Consider the following 15,730-nt stretch of genomic DNA (forward strand, 5'->3'; position numbering starts at 1 on the left):
TAAGTGGAGTTAATTCCACACTCTGATTCTCTAAAACTGCTTTAAGAGATCTCCAGCCAGCTTCTTATTAATGTCAACATTCTCAGCAGGGGCATCTCTACTATCCTGTGTCAAGGACCTTCTCTTCTACAGGTTTTACCCCCAGGGTAATCACATAAAGGCATGGAGAAGAGCAGTCTGTTTTTTGAATAGACCAGGATTTAAATCCTGTTTTCTATTTACAAACTGTGTGACCCCAAGTAAGTCATTTCACCTGATGAGGATTAATTGAGGAGAAAACACAAGTAAACCACAGTGCCTAGTACCTACTAAGTGCCAGTCATCATTGTTATGCCCAATTTACAGATAAGAAATTGAGACCCCAAGTAGTGAAATACCAAAGGTCACAAGGTTGGTGAGTGGTAGTAGTCAGGGCTTAAGACGAGTTCTTTCTCCTTCCATCTACAATTCTTTACTGGGAACCATTATTAAGCATTGTGCTTGGTGCTAAGGACATAGCCGTGAAACAGACAGACATGTACCCTATTCCCATGGTGCTTACATTCTGGTAAGGAAGCCAGTCATCAACGTTTACAGAAGTAAATTGGCAAGGTGCTTGAAGGAGAAGAGCAGGGTGCCTGAATATGGGTTTTAGAGCACATAACAAGATCCCTGGATTTTGTCTGGAAGGTCAGGGAAGTTTTCTGTGAAGGGGTGGCATTTAAACTGGGCCCAGGAGGCAGAAGAGGTGTTCAGAGATGAGGGCTGCAGCAAGCACTGCAGGCAAAGGGAATCTCAAGATAAAAGACTCTGAGGAAGCAGGGAGAATCTGAGGAACCAAGAGGCCAGAGCACCTGAGGAGGCTGGAGGTGTAGGAGGGGCCAGATCAGAGGACCACGGAAGGACATGTTAAGGGTTTTGGATGTCATCCATCCTTGAAGCAGTGGGAAGGTGCCAAAAGACTGGCTGCCCTTGCTGAAACAGTAGTAAAAGGCTCATTCTGAGCCCAGCTCCCTGCTGAGGTCAGGGCCATTTGGCAGCTTTTTGTCATCTGTACTTCTATGGCATGGCAAGTGTAGACTTCTGATAAATATTTGTCAGTCATATGAGAGAATCTCCGGTAAAGACAGACTAAACCACTTCTCCCTTTTTTTAATCCCACAGTTGATGCTTCTATTAAAGTACCTATCGCTGATTGATTATAGTTGGGTGTTGAACTCTTTATTGTTTAGTCATACATTTTCGGAAAGCAGAGTATATATCTTATTTACCTTTCCATCTCTCAAAGTCAAATGCTCAATAAAGTTATGAATTGAAACAGACCCTCTTTTAATAGCTAAAAATCTCTTCTTATATTTCCACATTGGCTGAGTAAGAATTTTCTTGCCAATTCATCCCACCTTAGTTAAAAAGATCTGAAGGGATAATATACAAGGACTTAAAAAAAAAGTTCTACTTTCCCTTTCCAGCTTAACTTTAACAACAAAAACCCATTTCACCAATGTGTGACTAAAAGTACAATTTTTATAATTTAGGATAAATCACTTGTACAGTCACATATATAATTTTAAAAAAATCTTAGTTTAATTTTAACCAAGAACAAAATGCTCCAACAGAAGGTCTTTCAGTGATTTTCCAATTCTTCTGAGAATCATCAGATTCTCTCTTTGAATATTTAATTACTCTGATAAGGGTAGGGAAACTATTTGGACTATTTATATTAAAAGATAAAACTAAGCCATAATCAATAGTTCAGAGGCTTTAAGGTTTATTTTAGGATTTCAGGAGATGACGATGATGAGATGAAACGATGAAAATGGGATTATGAATATGCTACTAGCGTATGCTAGTAATTTCCTGTTTGATCTCCCTTTCCAATCCCAGATCAATTTTCCACCATTCTGGCCCTGCTCTGTGCCCCAAAGGCTGACCTCTATGGGTAGCATCACTGGGTTCCTGCAGGCAGGCTTCCAGGCGGGTTTGGCCAATAGAAGGCACTGGAAGGAGATCAAAGAGGGAGAAAACAAAGTGGGGGAGGGGAGTATTGCTTCCTTATTCTCTCCCTGCTCTGGGCTGCATTTTCTGGCAGTGGCTGAGTCCCTCTAGGACTATAGCTCCTGTCAGACAGCCCCTCCTCTATGGCTCCAGCTCTCTCACTGGACTCCAGGAACGAATGCTATTTCTTCTCTTTGCTCCTTTGGACCTAGCGTTGGTAACAGCTTCCCATTGCTGTTAGTTTCTGGGTGACAGGAACCCCACGTCACCCTTAACTCTGCCCACTCCTCTGAAAATAATCCCTTGATTAAAGTCTCCTGAACCATCTGAGTTGGACTGTTTCCTGCCAGACTAAGAATTTAAACCACAGAGTTGTAAAACCAGCAATCTCCCTCCTTTGCAAGTGAGAAGTTATTACAAGAGTTATTCATCTTCCAAAGCAATTCCTTCATACCAAGCACTGCATGTAAGCTCTTACGTTTCTCAGGCAGAAATGACACTTTTTAAACTGGTCAGTGCAGAATGTGGGACGGTGCTCCTGAAAGACAGCTGGCAGAACAGAGGGGCCAACACTTAGAATTCTCTAGGCAAGAGCCTGTTAGATGTCAAGAATATAATGTTTAGAAAAAGATGCCACTTCCTCCTGCTTCTCCATGGGTTTCCTCTCACTGAGGGCTCCTGAATCAAAGTCAGCATTGTATTTTCACGCTGAATGCCATGAAGTTGTATCACTGCCTGGGGAAGTTGCCCTGTGTGTCATTTCACTTCGCTAGTTTCTCAGACCTGAGAATCTTTCTTACTACGACCCAAGGCACACAAAAAGAGAGCTAACCATCTTGTATTACTAGCCACTTGCCCATGATCTTTCCTTCTTTCTCTCTTTCATCTCAGGATAAATTTTTCTTTTGCAAAAGACGAGCAGGATGAGAAAATTCTGCTTTGCTCAGCCTTGCCTGTCTCTTTAATAGATCTGACCAGATTAGCACTTTTCCACAGGAGAGGACAGGCATATGCTTATACCATAATCTGCTCAGAGCTCCTTGTTCGGATTTTTCTTTTACCAAGGCAACTGGAGGTTAGATGTTAATTGAAATCACCTGGGAGTCTCTAAACACTTCACCTTGCTCTCACTTGGCACTAGTATCCTGGAGCTTACTAAATTTCCGAATATTGGGGCATTCTTTCCATCAAGAGCTGATTTAAAGGATTCTTCTAGGGAGTTGATAAGAACTGATATGGCTGATGTCAACAAGCTTCTCCAAGAAGGACTCCAAATGTCTCCCTCTGCAACCAGCAGGCATTCAGAGCTGACAGAAAGAGTTGCTAAAATAAAGACAGGCAGATAGACGGCAGTCTGCAGAAAAGATGCTCTGCTACACTTCAGCCAAGGATGGCCTAAGGGCAAGAAGGCTCTCTTCCATCCTGGAGGGGAAGCCCTTCTCCACAGCCTGAAGGCAACACATGAGAGGCAGTGGGATTAACAAAATTTGGTTCACACTATATAACCATTTCTACCACTCATTACCCTTACTTCTAAGCATTCATTTCAAAGGATATTTTATTGGCGAACTCTAAGCAGCTGGGAAGATAAACATCAAAAGTTAATAGTGGTATCTCCTCTGGGTAAGAGAAGTATAAGTAACTTTTATTTCCTTCTGTGTATTTGTGAAAATTTCCAAATTTTCTATAAACACCTATGATTTCTGCAATCAGGGAAAAATTATTAAGCAAAAACTCTGTAAGCATTCAGGAATTTCACTTTTCCATAAGAACCAAATTTATGTAACTTGAAACTCAAAATCCAAATGGCATTTTTTAGCTTTTGTGTATTTTAGGATTTTCACTAGTAAAATCATTTTATGAACTTTGTTTTTAAATTAAGAAAACATTCAAAATGTGAAAAACAAGAATGCTCAATTGGATTTAACATGTAAATTTTTTCTAATACACATCACAACCTTAATTAAGATAATTTAGATACTTCAAGGTCAAAATTCACTATTTGCACACTCAGAAGTACTTCTAATACAGATGAAAAAGAATGGAATTGTTTCTCTTTGTAAGAACACCGCACAGATGATATCATATGCAGTTATACGGCTAAGAGACTACAGATAAAAAATAGACTGGTGTCCCCTCTACCACAAATCCTAGCCAATAAAAACTTTCCGGCCTAGAGCTGATTAATACTTGACATCAGATCTATGGAAAAGAAAGCTAATCACTGCTGTTAGCTAAAGCAGCAGACACACTAAGAAACCTGCCTACTACCACATCATGACTACTGTTTACTATGACAAGTCATTTTTCAGTTTAGTGCCATTTATAGTTCTATAAACAGAAAACTGGAATACTGTCTTTTCTAGAAGCTACATTTCTCATAATCCATATAGCTAAACATGCATTATTCAGTGTCTTGTATTGAAATATATTAACAAGGGATCTTGGAAACCACAAACATCTTCACTAGCTTCAGGAAGCTAGTAAACTTGACCAAGTGATTCCTTTTAAACTGTCCTAACTTAATGGCAAATGGTCTCCTTTCTAACTTCGATTTCCAAATGATTTATAAGTACCAGAACAATAATAATCAAAAGGGTGGGGAATGGAGTGAGTAGAGAATGGAGTCTTAAATAGCTCCTCTCCTAGCAGCCAAGAGGAGCTATGTGCCAGAACACTAAAAATGCCTTTGTGCTATGTTAAAACTTACAAACACGAGTGAATAAAATACAAAAAAAAAAAAAGAAAAGTATGCATTTTTCAGTGTAGAACTTTGCTGGCACTCTTTGCAAGATTAAGTTCAAGTATTCTAAAAGTTCAAAATGTCTGCAAAAATGAGATCATGAGATAAACAAGAAACACAAGAGAAAAAAGACAGTTTTTTGACTAGCGTTAAGTGTTAACAGAACATAGTTAAAAGCTGTAGAAATCAGTGCCTGAAACAAATTAGAAAAAGACAATTTAAAAACTAGTGTTAAATACTAGGATAAGGTTCTAAAAGCTATGGAAAAGTCTTGGGATGTCTCTATTTACACATAAGTCTGGCCAAACAAGAACTACCATATTACCACTGTGATCACGTTGATGGTTCAGACTATAATGAAACTTTAAAAGCAAGGGGGAAAGGCCCTAACATACAACCCTATTGTTAACAGAACACAGCCTGGAGACCCTAATTAAATGAAAGCTCAGTGCTCCTCTCAACATTTCTTGTAGCGGTGGACCTGAACAGCAGAAAAGAGAGCAGGCCATTTAAAAGAAGAGTCCAGGGGTTGGGAGGACAAGTGACTACACCACAAGGTGGTAATTACACTGTGGGGAAGTAAAACAGGCCAGACTGAAGGGCTCCAAGAGGTACTTCAAAACCAGCTAATCATGGCAAGAAGAGGTGGGATGAACGACTCCTAGACTAGCTATCTGTGGGGAAATAAAAAGATATTTGGCCTCGAAAGCAACAGTAAACAAAAGCAGTTGCTAGCGACCAAGGTGACTACTAGATACCTCCATCACACACGAATGTCCCCACAGTAACAGAGGGCAAAGATCAGCTCATTCATCTGCAATTTGGCCCAGCACCTTTAGAAACCAGAAAAGGGGCTTCTGTAGTTGGTAAACCACTGTTCTAGAAGCTCCCTCAGCAAAGGCATGGGTAGTCAGAACACTGAGCTCTCCTGCCAACAGTCCTATATTACGGGGGAAATTGCTTACCTTTTCTAAATCATATGCTCAGCTGAAAAATAGGAGAAAATCTGCTCTTCTCTGACTTCAATAGATAACACAGGAGTTTGCAGTTAGTGCCATTGAGCTGATTCCAATTCCTAGCAACCCTGTGTACAGCAGAGTGGAACTCTGCCTGGTCTTTTTGCACCATCCTCTCACCTTCTGGCACTGTATCAGACAATGCTCCACTGCTATTCATAGGGTTTTCAATTTTTTCAGAAGTGGGTGGCCAGGTCCTTTTTTATACTCTATCTTAGTCTGGAAACTCCACTGAAACCTGTCCACCATGAGTGATCCTGCTGGTATTTGAAATACCAGTGGCATTGCTTCCAGCATTTCGGCAACATGCAAGTGCCACTGTATGACAAGCAGAAGACGTGTGGTTTGGGTCCCTGACCAGGAAACAAACCAGGGCCACGGGGGTGAGAGTGCCAAATCTTAATTACTAGATACCATGGCTAGCTAAAACAGAAGTATACATGTGAAAATGCCCTGAATAAAATCACACCATATTTGTACAACATTTTACCATTTGAAACATAGTCTAACTTACACTACAAAGGCTATATAAATGTAGGTTGGCCTTTCAGCCTATAAACTGAAGGTGTAAAATGTTTACAGTATTAGCAAGGTTACAATGAAAGCAACTAGACACCAGGAGAAGACACTATGCACTGGGTAAAAATGTTAACAGGGACCCTGTTATCAATAAATGGTTAAATCACAGTCCACATGCTTTTCTTCTAAAAAATCAGAGAAATGCATAATATGTTTTAGAAAACATTACCATGGAAAAAATGGATGAATATGTTACTGAATGTACAGTGGTAGGTGCTGATTAGCTGAAATGGAAATAGTATAGAGCCACAAGAGTGCGTCTCAAACTGCGGTTTAAGAACCCTCGGAGGCATGTGGGGTGGGAGGAGAGGGAGGAACCAGGGGTCATCAGGTGTTGCAAATATTAAATGTGATAGATAATACACAAAGCAATACACACATAGTGGCCCACAAATGTTTGGATAGTGGTTTCAGTGGTTTTACCAGGTCTGCATCCACTCCTCGTGCTAGAGAATGACAACTCCCCCAGTAGGTACTTTCTTGGTGAGGCAGGAACCTAGGGACTTGCCAGGACCCAGTCTGGGCCTGAGAATATACTCTCAGTAGAGAGTGGGGTTAAAAACAGAGAAGGTACAAAGTCCTGAGGAGACGATCCGTTGAGTCCTGCTACCTGGATCCCTGAAGCTGCTCTGGGGCTGCTCTATTCTGAGGCCTGGTTCTTCAGCTCTACTGCCAATTCTGGGAGCTACACCACATCCTTCCAGCAACCTCCTTTTTTGCTTAAAGTCACCAGATTTAGTTTCTACGGCTTATAACCAAAGACCTTTAGCTTATTAGCTATTATTTTGAGCCTAGAAGAATTCATTTTCTCAAAGATTTGGGGGATAAAATTTAATTTGATTGGCAAGTAATTTAAACTATTAATTTTATGGTAAAACAAAGGGATGGAACATAGCATAGAATACAAAATTCATGTAAAATTTTAAGATATTAGATTTTTCTTTTGAAATTTTTAAAGATATGCTTCCTCCCACTTCTCAATCTCTCTCCTTCCCCCATGAAAGTTGTTCAGCAATGGGTTTAAGAAGCACTGGTATAGGGATAAGCTTTCCTTAACTTTTAGGATCTGCCCCTAACTAGCTAAAGGATCTAGGGCAAGTTACTTAATCTCCCTAAGACTCACTTATCACATCTTTAAAATGGGGATAATAATAGTATGCATCTCCAAGTTATTATTGCAAGAGACAACACAGGAAAGCACTTAGCACTACTCTTCACAACAGAGTTTATCAGTCCCAAACAAGGAGAGTTTGGTTAACATAACAAAAGCAAGGGGCATACTGTTTGCAAAGATGGCTGCAACAGTGCACCCCCACATCCCTGTAGGCAGGATCAGACCTGTGAGATACACTTTGCAGCATCTCCCATCAACAGCTGGTGTCTCTTTCTAACCACTTGAATCCGGGCTGGTCTTGTGGTTTGCCTTGACACTAGAATGTAGCAGTGACACTGTGTGACTTGTAAGCCTAGGCCTCAAGAAACCTCACAGGACTCACCTCTTGGAATATGGTGCCTCCATGTGAGAAAATCTGGTCTAGCTCCTGGAAGATGAGATCAAGTAGAGCTCAAATGAGCTGTCCCAGCTAGACATCCCTAGGCCAAGGAGCTCCGACTAGAGCCTTCAGATGACAACAGCCACAGTGGTGACCTCAGGCCAGGCAAGACCAGCAGAAGAACTGCCCTGCCCTAATTGTGAGCAAATAAATGGTCACTGTTTTAAGGCACAAAGTTTTGAAGTGGGTTGTTTTTACTCAGCAATAGATAAGTGATAGACATGCTGCATGAATTGTCATAATATTTCTATATTTTTTTATTCCATCTATTTCCTAAAATTTCCTATGAAGAAACTCAAAGCTCCAATGTCACCAAATAACTACATCACGGCCAGATGTGGTTATACTTCTCATTCTTCATGGCCAGGTCAATATTTCTAATTCTATAGAAATACTGAAATGTATCTCAGTCAGAACTTGGGGGTTTAGAGTGGGGAGTAGAACATACTCCAAAGCCAAAATAACTTAAGTGAAAATCTTCTAAAATTATCATAGTTATACCACAAGGATGCAGGTGTAAACATAGTTGCGTTGAAATTGAAGGTAACTGGCTGAGAAGAAAAACGAAACAAAATGGCTATGATTCATTCAAAAACTAGAAATCAAAACAGATTCTCCCTTATAACAGTTTTGTGCCTGGCATTTTCTTCCATACACTTTGAAGATTACCGAAACGCCCTTTGAAAAGTGCACCACACACTGTCACGAGGCAATGCTTGCCTTAGGTCATCATCAATTCAACAAATATTTAGAGAGCACCAACTCTACGCCTGTGAGTTATTAGCCCCTGAACGCTTTCTTTTTTTTGATAGTGTACACAGAGATACCACGGTAAAGGGAACACGACTGGGTGAAACTAGACCACACACCTGTCTTGGTTGAGGTGCCTGGTCTAGTTAGAGGGTTTAAAGTGGAATGTGGCAAACAAGGTTTTGCCCTCATGCAAACTTGTATCCAGAAGAGGAGAAATATTAACAGCCAATAGTATTATCAGCACAAATATTATTGCTATCATTACCATCATTATTATATACCCTTGCCCCTCCCACCACTATTCCTCCTCAGTTACTGCTAAATATCTGCCTTCTGCTAAGCACTTGCCTCATTTAATCTTCACAATAACTTAGCAAGGTGTTACCCACATCTCACAGATGAGGAGACTGAGGCTCTGAGTGGATAAAAGCTACACAGACAGTAGGTGGTGGAGCCTACACTTTTAATCACTACCCTACACTCCCTGCGTACTATGAATTCCTTATAATTTTATAGGAATTTGAACAGGGGAAAAAATCCTTCACAGCAAGAAATGAGGCACAATATACTATCTTTATCAATGTAAACGTCTGTGTTTATGTGCATGTTTTCAGTGAGTTTCTTCTGAAAACTAAGTCCTGTATGGAATTTTTTCCTTCCTGTTGGAAGAGTCTGAAAAATATTCTTGTTTCTCAGTAGTACACAAAACATTTTTAAAGGTATACAAGAAAGCATATTTCACTTCTCATTCAATACAACACAGACTGCAAAGGGAATTAGTCATCTCAGGGAATGAGGACTCAGCCACAAATAGGAGATGTTTTCAATTACTATGTTTAGTCTTTAATAGCTTTATTATTTTTTCCTGATTATACAAGAAGTGCATGCTAGCTGAAAAAAACAGAAAAACATTAAAAAGATCACTCACCATCCTATTACCTAGAGATAACAAGTTACTATTATTTGGTGTCTATCTTTTCAGATACTTTCTTTTAGGTTTCTATATACAGGGCTTTTGTCCATCTTAAAAATCACACATTAGGGGCCGGCCTGGTGGCACAGTGGTTATGTGTGCACATTCCGCTTCGGTGGCCTGGGGTTTGCCAGTTCGGATCCTGGGTGCGGACATGGCACCACCTGGCAAGCCATGCTGGGGTAGGCGTCCCACATATAAAGTAGAGGAAGATGGGCATGGATGTTAGCTCAGGGCCAGTCTTCCTCAGCAAAAAGAGGAGGATTGGCAGTAGTTAGCTCACGGCTAATCTTCCTCAAAAAAAAAAAATATCACACATTATACACATTCTCTTGCTGTTCTCTTTTTTCTAAATATCACTCCATGTCAATAAATATTGACCTCCATCATCCTTTTTAAAGACTGCATATTATTTCACTATATAGACAGGCACTAGTTGACTTAATCCTTTATTAACAGGCATTTAGATTACCTTCTATGTTTTGTTATTATAAAAAAAAACGGGGCAGTGAGCAGTCTGGTACACACTTCTATGCACACTTGACCAACTGTTTCTTTTTTTTTTTTTTTTTTAAAGATTTTATTTTTTCCTTTTTCTCCCCAAAGCCCCCCGGTACATAGTTGTGTATTCTTCGTTGTGGGTTCCTCTAGTTGTGGCATGTGGGACGCTGCCTCAGCGTGGTCTGACGAGCAGTGCCATGTCCGCGCCCAGGATTCGAACCAACGAAACACTGGGCCGCCTGCAGCGGAGCGCGTGAACTTAACCACTCGGCCACGGGGCCAGCCCCTTGACCAATTGTTTCTTTAAGATAAATTCCTAGATGTTGGCTTGTCATTTTATTTTATGACTTTGGATTTGTATTGCCCACAGTGTCATCCAGAAAATATGTACCAAATTTATCTTTTTAAAAAGAAGTTAACTCTTAAATGTTAAGAGTAATAACATATTTTACATTTCTAATTATCTAGATAAAATGGCAAAAAGCATTTTTTAATTGCATTTTATCTCCAAATATTTAAAATATTGATTTATATCTCTGATATTGCATTAGGTTTACATTTGGAGGTGGAAAAATTCTAAAATACCCAGTACCGTCTAGTGGTTTTATTTTCAGCACCATGTTGTTGTTTTAGAAAGTTAAACTCTCAAAAGAACATACTTGCTGCAAAACGAGCACATTAGTAGAGAATGTTAAAAGGCAGGAAGGGAGGCAAAAAAATAAACCAATCAGTTATAGCAGTTACCAAGTCACCAAATCTGCATCCTATACAATGACCAAGAGAGAAGGTCCAAGAGTCAGGGAAGAGGTAAAACTAAAAGAAGCGACCCTCAGAGCTTCAGTGATGGCCAGATGAAATTACACACAGTCAGACATCTACATGTCCTGTACACACCAATCCTGGAGCTAATCTCCAGGGGTTAGAACACAAGAGGAATCTTTGTGTGCTTCATTTAACCAATCATTCCGAAAAAGGGTGAGGGAGGCCGGATACAGATTTCCTTAAGGTAAGAGTGTCTAGTGAGCAGCCTGAGGGCCTAGTATCAATTACTTCCCCTACAGTGCAAGGGGAGGATAATCAGAATTTGAAACATACTCACAGCTCCAAAGGCACTGACTCCCTTCAATACCGTCACACACACGACAGGGTTCAATCATCAGGCTCTATGGAAAACTGCACAAGGTGACAACATTTTTAGCAATAAATAAAACTACCTGGTGATACAGTATAATGTGTGTGCTAAGAAGGGAAGGCCACACACTATAACTAATAACAAGTAACCTACTGGAATTTCATCCTAATGGGGAAGATGGGGGCATCAGACTAAGCTGCCATACCAAAAGTATAGAATACTTGAGGTGGCGAATGGCAGTGTGTGTGTGTGTTAGCGGGTGGGGGTAGGGGGTGAGAGGGGAGTGTTGCTTGGTGACCCCACAAATGTATAGGACTTAGGGATCTAACAGGCTTCTAGGCAAGAGGTCAGCAAACTATAGCCCATGTATGGGTCAAACCCAGCTGCTGCCTGTACATACCATTTTTTAAACGGCTGAAAAAATTTAAAAAATATTTCATGCCATATAAATATTCTATAAAATTCAAATACCAGTGTCCACAAAGTTTTACTGGAACACGGACACTCATTCATTTATGTCTATGGCTGCTTTCTTGATAGACTGGCAGAGTTGAGTAGGTGCAACAGAGACCCAGGTGGCCCGCAAAGTAGAAAATATTTACTATCTCGTCCTTTGCAGAAAGTTTGCTGACCTCTGTTCTAGGCCATAAAATCATGCAGTTTTTGAACCTGTGCATGCTTGTTGGTTTGGCCCCTGACATACCAAGGATCTAGACATAACCTGCTAGCCTAACAGAGAATGCAATCCCATTGTTAAGAAGAGTGGACAAGTCTAATAGGTCCTATAAATGCTGGGGTACCTGCCCATATTAACCAGAAAGATGTGAAACGTTTTTCTGAGTTAAAAGATGAATGGTCCCAGAAGGCTTATGTGGGAATGAGTAGGATTAAAGGTTTTCTCTTTGAAAGAATGCATTAGCTATCTCCTTCTAAAAAAGAGAATGAAACCATTCTCAAAATGGCTACCGCCTTTGAGCATTTATTAGGCACCTAGGACTGAGCAAAGCCTTTTGATTTTATTATCTCATTTAATGGTCATTTTCTCCAGACTCAGAGAGACTGGCTGGTTCAAGTTGAAACAACCAGAAAGTTCTGGAAATGGGAGTCAAACCCAGGTACGAGTCTAACGCCTGTGTTCCTAACCTCTACCCAACTTGAAAGCAGAATGTATGAATGCTCATCATGAATAAATGAGAGAAAAAGGGAAAGACCACAGAAAAGCAGAAGCAAGTTTATTCTTAAACGGCTGTGAGCACTCTATTTTATTCATATATCACTCTCTTTTTACTCCTAGTACCCTCTCTTTCTTCAACACTTAAAGAAAGGAAAATACAATTCAGTTCTTCCAGACTCTTGCTTATTGAGAAAAATCAATGCAGGTACCCAATTGTGGAGGCATTTTAAAGATGTCAGAATCAGACAGCAAAAGTCACAGGTGTAACTTGCACTAACGCAATCTTTGGTGTACCTTTGAGGGTCCCCAAAAGGAGAGGGTGAGCAAGCATTTCCAGAGGTGATGGACTAGAAAGTATATGCACAGTTGGGTTTTTTGGTTGTGTGTGAGAGGAAGATTGGCCCTGAGCTAACATCTGCTACCAACCTTCCACTTTTTGTTCGTGGAAGACTGTCCCTGAGCTAAGATCTGTGCCAATCTTCCTCTATTTTGTATGTGGGATGCCACCACAGCATGGCTTGATGAGAGGGTATGTAGGTCTGTGCCTGGGATCCCAATCAATGAACCCTGGGCTGCCAAAATGGAGTGTGCGAACCCAACCACTATGACACCAGGCTGGCCCCTACATCTGTAGTTTTTAAATTTAGATTTGTCATTTACATTACAAATGAAGAGCAAAAGTTAAATGAAATCTTACCCAAAGAGAGAGCTATGGTGCTAGTGGGAGGGTAGTGTTTCTTCCTGCCCAGCATCCATGTCCTTGGCTTTACCAATTGCACTACCATTTCCCTTCAATTTCCCCCAAATGTCTACAATATAAGGACCACTTAATCCTAACACATTTTTGAAACCTTATTTTTAAAAAATGTTTCAATTTGTTAATATTTTCACCATACTTATTTGGAAATAATGTACATCATTATCATATACCATGTTTATACATACTCTCTCAGATGTTTATTAATGGTTACCCACATTTTCTTCCAAGTCCTTCCTGTGGGCCAAATGAGGGTCTCAGAGCTTTATACAGGAACCTTCATGCCAGGCTCCCAACGCCTCTACTAAATAGGCTTTATCCAGATGAGGAACTGGAGGGTGAAGCAGATTAAGTAGCTAGAGTGAATCAAAGAACTCAGATTAAAACTTAAGTCTGTTTTGACTCAGAAACTATCTTTCTGCCATCATGCTCTACTGTCTTGCCAAGGCGCAAACACATTTTCTTACAATGATTACCTCCCAAATTTGCTGGAGAGCAATAAGAAAGTGGAGCTAAATGAACCATTTGCTCCAAGAGCTGGTTGTCCAGCTCAAGTCTCTGCTTAGTGACCATCAATCTATCTGGTCTAAATTATTTTTTTTTAGGAACATTAGCCCTGAGCTAACATCTGCTGCCAATCCTGCTCTTTTTGCTGAGGGATACCGGCCCTGAGCTAACATCCGTGCCCATCTTCCTCTACTTTATATGTGGGATGCCTACCACAGCATGGCTTGCCAAGCAGTGCCATGTCCGCACCTGGGATCCAAATCGACAAACCCCGGGCTGCCAAAGCAGAATGTGTGAACTTAACTGCTGCGCTACCCAGCCGGCCCCTAGATTTTTCAATATAATCTAAAAACAGCCACAATGCACCCAGTACTAGCATGTCAAACCCTTTATATGTGTGTATGGTTTATCAACCCACAGGCAATGCTTTGCTGTGGGAACAAAATGGAAGTGCTTTTGCACCTCTAAGACCACAGGACTATGTTAAAGACAACCTTAAAAGTCAAACACTAAGAACAAAGATCTACTTTCCTTACTTTTTTTCTCTTAAGAATTATTCTAACTCTCATTCTATTGAATAAAAACACGTATCACTAACTTTTTTGGCCCTGGACCTCTTTTATAAAATAACTATAGATCCTCACCCCAGAAAAATACACATACACAAAAAGTTTTGGTCACAACTATAGGGGGTTCAGGAATCTCTTGAAGCCCATTCATGCATCCCAGGAGGTCCACAGATCCCAGGATAACCCCTGCACTAAAAGCTTATTACAGAAACGCCTATCTCACAGGACCAGGGTAAAGACCATACAGCTAGCTCTCTAATCATCCTTTACAGGTTCAGAAGGCTAATATTAAATAAACTCTCAAACGAACTTCCTTAACTAGACTCTCATACTCTCAAAGAAACCAGGAATCTAATGATGGGTAAATCACCAAATTCTAAAGTCACATAAATTCAAAGTCCAAATCAGTTTTGTTATAGCTTAAAATCTGCTACGTCTTTCTGCCCACAGAGATTTCCCTAGAAAAGAAAGACACATTAGAATGGCATAGAGCTTGAGTCTTTCCTACTTTAACATTCACGAACATGTTAATATATAATTAATTATATGAAAAGAAGACCACTTCTAAAATTACCAAAAGATGGTCTTTCATTATATAAGACACGAAAAAAAGTCAATTAAAAGAATTCTTAAATTTTCAACACATAGATCTGTGTCACACAATTTCAAATAAATTACAGGTTGACAAGACAGATTTTAAAAAATTCATAAAGGCTCAAATTGTGATGTGTTTTCCACCACTTGAGTCAAGAACTTTGAGGAATCTTTATTTTCAGGTGTACCTCAAACTTCACAGTCTTTCCAATTTCTCTTGGTCTTATTACTCCAGAAAATTTCTAGCACTGTCCAACAAAAGTCTAAGTTACAAAATGAACTTATAAAGTGTTTGGCCAGGACTCTATCAATGAATAATGAATAGAATGTCTCATGAAAATTTAACAGTTACAGGGGCAGTGATACTTTCCTATATACAACGTTAAAAATTATTTTAAATCACTAGATACTGTTTCAAAATCAATATTATGATGATAAGACTGGGTAACAAGTAACTTAAAAAGAACATCACTTTACCACTTGACAATTACTTTTTAAACAATAACGATCCCCACCAAAATGCCACTTGGAATAGACAGATAATCAATTGGTACTTTCAATTTGCAGTTTGTAGTACTTAAGACTTAAACTAACTCTTCTTTTGGTTAGAGAGAGTGTCTTCTCTCCTCCTAAAACCAGAAAATGAACATGCTCTGATGCCCATACACACAGCCAGTGGAAGGCCAATATTATTTCAATGCCAGGGGAGCTTTCACACTCTGAGAGAGGGCAAAATCTTCACTCAAGGTAATTTTTTTTGCCTTTGTGCCAACAGTCAAAGGTGCTAATTCTTGAGAGCACCGTTGAACAGCATTATTGAAGTTTCCACTTCATATACGTGAATAAAATTTTACATATACTGATTTCTAGCTAGCGGTCAAACTCACTTCACTGCTACACATTTG

General features: G+C 39.9%; 1 protein-coding gene across 5 annotated transcripts in view; it reads right to left on the reverse strand.

The window, feature by feature from the left end:
• Positions 1-15,730, reverse strand: part of ATXN7 (ataxin 7) — a 130,801-nt gene that overhangs the window by 114,005 nt on the left and 1,066 nt on the right. Inside the window, exons 2-3 of one of the 5 annotated variants that reach the window (XM_070237270.1) lie at positions 13,374-13,486; positions 11,192-11,265 (exon numbers count right to left, since the gene is read on the reverse strand). The exons of 3 other annotated variants lie outside the window; for them this stretch is intronic. The gene's annotated coding sequence lies outside the window, so the exon portion shown is untranslated. Of the gene's footprint in view, positions 1-7,808; positions 7,948-11,191; positions 11,266-13,373; positions 13,487-15,730 lie in introns of those variants that run through there. One more of the 5 variants, XM_070237271.1, reaches the window with a different exon arrangement.

Source organism: Equus caballus, chromosome 16, assembly GCF_041296265.1.
Source record: "Equus caballus isolate H_3958 breed thoroughbred chromosome 16, TB-T2T, whole genome shotgun sequence".
NCBI classification, from domain to species: domain Eukaryota; kingdom Metazoa; phylum Chordata; class Mammalia; order Perissodactyla; family Equidae; genus Equus; species Equus caballus.